Source organism: Phragmites australis, chromosome 8 (genome assembly GCF_958298935.1).
Source record: "Phragmites australis chromosome 8, lpPhrAust1.1, whole genome shotgun sequence".
NCBI lineage: Eukaryota > Viridiplantae > Streptophyta > Magnoliopsida > Poales > Poaceae > Phragmites > Phragmites australis.
The window spans coordinates 37,406,609-37,412,608 of NC_084928.1; positions in this window are offsets into that span (position 1 = coordinate 37,406,609).

A 6,000-nucleotide genomic window follows, 5' to 3' on the forward strand; every position below is an offset into this window, starting at 1 on the left:
TTGGCATAAGAGATTTTTATCATATGGTATCGATAGTATGAATGTCATCTCTATTTCACGTTGAAGCTTCACAAAGGATATGTTCCCGGTCACCAAGTCTCATTCGATAACAGTTTTTGAGTTACTAAGTCGTCAAAATAAGGTCTCAAGCACATAAGGTATCACTACTAACCTATCTTCTGGTCACTTGCCGTTGTAATCACTTCGGAGCTTGAGCCACCAAGGTAAGAGTTTCTGCGTTCCCGTACATGTGTCTTGTCGTCGCTCCACACCAAGTCGGAGGGTCAACAAGCTCTAAATGTGTGCATACAAGTTTTAAATACTTACGAGATATATGCATTTGTTATTAATAATAATAAGAAATATACCCTATAAATTGGTTCATGGAATATAAATGATACTAATTGTGAAACTAGTGACATGTAAGAGATATAAAACTAATAAACCATATATATTGCTCATGAGTTAGAGATAAACACAGGCAACCTATCATATAAAAATCTATATTAGGCATTGCAATAAATTAAAATATGTACATGCAATTCTAGACAAGATAATAGTTCAAAAAATACGAACAAAAGTCTAGCTACCATTACCTTATTACTTTTGGATGGGGATTTGGTTATATGATGATCATGATTTTTATCAAAGCACATTCATTTCATTTTGTAAGCTAAGTCTACAAATCCTCATAGCCGCTTAGGGCTTTAAGTCTTTTTTGAAATCCAAAACGATATGGCCCATTCATGTTGGTGATATTTTCTTTGGACACCCAAATGAGTTAGTTCCATCTCCAATTTTTTTTCTCCTAATTATATGTGCAACCACCTTATTATTTTCCCTTTCTTTGAGTTTGTGGTAGTTGTTCTTGATCTTGTTCTTGTAGTTGAGTTTGGTGTGGAAGTTGGAGGTCTTATTAGAAAGATTTATTATTTTTTTCTTCTCCTTAATCTCCTTCTTTACTTGTTTGCATTGGAAGGACTTGTGGTCTTCTTGATGATATTTGAAGCATGTCACGGTGGACCCCTTCGTGAGCTTCTTCACTTTTGTTGCACGGTTATCTTAAGGAGGTTGAACATGGTTCTTACTCTTTAATATTGTTAAGTCATTCTTGAACTTTTTCACTTCTTATTTGAGCTCATCATTTTCTTGTATAATGATTTCATTAGATGATTCTACAAAAACGTTCTTAATACATATCTTATTGCAAATGAGTGAGCATTATATATCAATTAAATCATTACAAGAAGTGCGAGCATCTACTTTAGGATTAAAATTATATAGAGAGGTAGATTAGTCTAAAGGGAGCTTACTTTGAGATTTAATACACTTAAATTTAGTCTTAAACTCATCATGCTCCTTGTTTAGCAAAGTAAATTTGCTCAATAATTGCTTATAATTAGAAATAAATGTAGCGTAAATGTTATTAAGGATATTGAATTTATTAAGCTCTTTTGATTGTTTATTAAGGATTTTTTGTTGCTCATTGATCAAATGAAGGAGTTCATCATAGGAGAAAGAATCATCATCAGATTCATCATCACCTATATTACTATCCATACCTTTGACCATAAGTCACTTGTGAGATGACTTGCGTGTTGACTTGTGTGATGATGATGATCTTGAAGAAGAGCTTATCTTGGAGGAGTAGGTGGCGAAGTTCTTATCACTTGAGTTTAAATCTTCATCTTCACTCACCAGCTTCCCATGCCTGTAAATGTTTTGGCTCTTCCTTTTGTCTTACTCTTACTCTTGGTCTTCTTCTCCTTTTTGATGTGATCAATTGTTTTAACCAAGTCTTTCATGGAGATTCGATAATTAATCTTGGTATTGATTTTTTTTATATTCTTCTCCATTTGAGAGATGAACTTGGCGACTTTAAAATCCATTTCTTTATCACTTGATGTGCTTTGCTCATCATCGTCATTGCTCTCTTTATCTTTATCTTCACCACCTTCGCCAGAGCTTGACTCTTGCTCTTACCTCCTTATTTTCGCTTTTATGTGTGGGTGTGTTGCTTGCTCTTGTGAGAATAATGTTCTTGGCGTCGGATGAGGAAGATGTTTCTACTCATATGTTCATGGTCATCTCATGGGCGGTGATCTTATCGAGCACTTGACTTGGGTCATCTTCTCGATGTTGTTGTTGTCGTAGATGATGGAGACTATCCACTTATATTTTGGAAGAAGAGCTTGAAGTATTTTTCCTACCATTTGATCATCGTCAATTTATGTCAAACCTAGCTTATTCATCTCATTGACAAAAATATTCAAATATTAGTATATATCATTAGCACTTTCATAGATAAATTGTTTGATGTTATTGAGCTTAGTAACAAGCACATGATATTTCTCATTACGCACATATTTGTGCCTTCAAGTATTTCAATAAGACTATTTCAAATATCATGTGCATTGGTGAGAGAATAAACACGATTAAATGCATCAATATTTAAATATGATAAAAGAATAGTATTTGCCAATGTATCTAATTGTCTCTCCTTGTTGGTGATACGAGGTCTCATCCATTATTCGGTGACTCCCCAAATATCTAAATATTTAGCTTGTAAATAACAAGACATCAAAATTTTCTAACGGAGAAAATTTGTCATTGAAAAGTGGAGCACTATGGATATTCATCTTAACCCCGGACGTCACAACTCTATAATGTTAAATCTGTCAAGAGCACGAGAGTCTGATACCAATTGTGAGAAACATTAACGTCCTAAGAGAAGAGTAAATTAGGACAATTAGAAACCTAAATTAAATTGGCTCAAAAAACTCCACAAGATAAATCTATCTTAATTTCTATCTAAATATGATCTAGGTTTATCTAGTGTGTCTACTCTACCGTTCAAGAGGATTGCAAGCTACTGTAGTAAGATAAATTGCAAATATGTAAATACGGAAACGTAAATAGGGTAAAGACAAACTCGGCACAAGAGATTTTTATCCCGTTATATCGATAGCATGAATATCACCCTAAGTCCATGTTAGAGCTCCACAAAAGACATACTTTCGGTCCCCAAGTCTCTTCCGGTCACAGCTCTTGAGCTATCAAGTCACCAAAACAAGATCTCAAGCATGATGGGTCACCAAGCCACCAACGCAAGGTTTCACCACTAGCCTATCTTTCGGTCACTTGCTATCATAATTACTTCAGAGTTTGAGCCACTAAAGCAAGAGTCTCCGCGTCCCTGGATACGTGTCTTGCCGTCGCTTCACACCAAGTCGAGGGTCAACAAGCTTGAGCCACTAAACCACCAAGGCTCAAGATACTGGCGAGTCACCAAGACTTAAAGGTGCTGACGTACCACTTGGTACAAGCTAGGATCACTCTTTAATTCCCTTTTTCAAGCTACATCACCTAGCTACAACTCAATTTAGACCTATAAGCAATAAGCACTATCTAATCTTGTGTTTAATCGTATTGAATGATCACTTTAAGTACTTTGGTGGTTTAGATATCTTCTTAAATGTGTAAAAGCTTCTTCTAGACTACAATAGCATGTCGCACATTCAAATGACTGAATGGAGGGGTATTTATAACCTCAAACCCACCAACTAGCCGTTTTTCTAACAGCTTAGAAAAACTGTTAACACCGGATGATCCAATGAAAACTATAATACTAACACCGGATCATTCGATCAGTACAACCTCAGAAACTAGCCGTTGGAACTTCACACTGCCTCTATGAACATCGGACACTCCGTTGGGCCTTCAAATCCATCACTGGACCTTCCGGTGAGTTATCTGGAGTCATCCGAGCCTTTGCAGTCTCTCTGTGTAAAATGCTCCGGTGCATTCATCTTCAAAGCATCAGACCTTCCACTGGGTTGTTCTTCATTCATCAACAATTGCAGTCGTCTCTACAAGAAATGATCTGGTGTTATACTCCGGTGTGCACAACCAACCACCAGATCTTCGGGTAGGTTGATTTTCAGTCTTCTGCAATTGTATTTTTTTTCTGCAAGAAATGCTTTGGTGTTACCTTCTGTATCTCACCGGACTATCTGGTGAGGTCCTCAGCCTTCTCATATTTTGTCAGAAATACTCCGGTGAGTTCAATACACAAAGCACCGGACCATCCGGTAAAGTCATCAGCATTCACTCTGCCTCTAAGCAAAATACTACGGTGAGTTCAACCCTAAACACCGGATCATCCAGTGAAATCAATTGTCCTTAGACTTCTTCAATTCAGTTAATTTTTGTCCCAGCAACGGTAGCTTCTTGATGCATTACATCTATGAGACCTATTAATCTATATACTTGACAAACATGTTAGTACTAACAACTATGTTATCATTAATTACTAAAATCACAATAATAACCTAATAAGATTATTTTTTTACACTAGGGAAAAATAATAGACGGGTACAATGAAAACGAATAACATGATGTACAAGCCTTACCTAACAGGCTAGCAGTACTCTGCTAATGCTAAGTTTTTCAGGTTATTTGTGGTTTCTATTTTTGCATATTCACGAGTTTGTAAGATGTATGTCGTCCGTGCTTCTTGCTCTGCTCTTCTTTTTATGGTAGTGGACTAGCGGTAGATCAAATCTGCCAATTCAGATTTCAGGGGTCCAGAAAAGGGTCCGGCTGCTACTACTTCAGGCCGGGGACAGCGGCAGTTTCGTTCGGTGACTGTGTGCTTCGCTACATGAATAAGACGCGACGGCCTTTGCGTTGGATCACAGATAAAGGCGATCCATCGATCAGCCTGACGGTTTGCTCGTATTCTCTCTCTCTCTGTTCTTTAATTTTATGGCAGGAGCACTGCCCAGTCATGTAATCAACCGCGTGTACGTCCTCCCGGTTTGCTCCTATTCTTGCAGGGTGTGCTAGCGGCTTCAGAGTTAACCTAGTTCATTGCATTATATATTTTTGTGCTGGATACTGGATACTGTTATACTAGTATGTTATATTTGTGCAGTCCAAGAGAGTTTTTTTTCCTCTCACCAGCCCAAGTGCCCCTACAGTCTGCATGTAGTACTCTCTACAATCTGCAGCATACTGTCACGACAGTGCTTCTTCCATCTGACATTCTATACACAAGTGATCATCGTAGTATTTAGTTGGCGCCTCCTATTGATCAGGAGCTGTTCAATCAAAGAGATGATCAATGCGGTATAAGTAACCACTAATTTATGAATGAAGCAATCATCAAGTTGACAGGCTTCGACAACGCAGACACAATGATATGTCAGGTTCCAGCAACAGTACTCAAATTCACTTGTCAGGTAGCATGGAAAAAGAGCTCATGAGGTACCTACAGCCTACAGGTGGCACGTGCATGGTTTATGTTCACCTTTCGTATATATATATGATGTACACTACAGACAGAGTACAGTGTATGTCGTTGGTATCAGTTGCTTCCTCCCTTTGGTATCACGTGCAAGCTAGTTTTGTGTTCATCTTTCGATTGTTATTTACAAGGTCTGAAGAAGATAAACTGGTGCATGATGCATCACTGTCAGTTCGACGAACAAGTTTTTTTAGGAACACTGCCCAACACATACAACGAGAATTTGAAGGACACAGCAAGGAACAAGTAGAGGAGGCCAATTGTTCAACATAATTTCTAATCCCGTTGTTGGAACGGCTCTTCAATTCGAGGTTTTGTACTTTTACTGGAAAAGGCTGCAAGAAATTCCTCCCAGCTTTCTTAAACAGCTAAGCTAGCCACTGTAATCATCGTCACTTAGTTTAATTTGTGAACCCCAGCAATGGATCAAATTCTGCCAAATTAACGCGGACAAACTCAGCGCAGCTAGCATAGGTGTGAAGAAATTAAAGGAATGCATGCATTGATTTGATGCGGCGATGAATCTATTTGTGATTACAGTGATGAGAAAAAACGTTGGGCATCCATGGATCGAATATGTAGTGAATCTCTTGCTCAGATGCTTGCAATGTCAAATTGGAAAAGGACGCTGCGTTGCATGCATGCCCTGGCTGGCTAGTTTTGAGAGTGCATTATTATGCATGGCTCGTGGA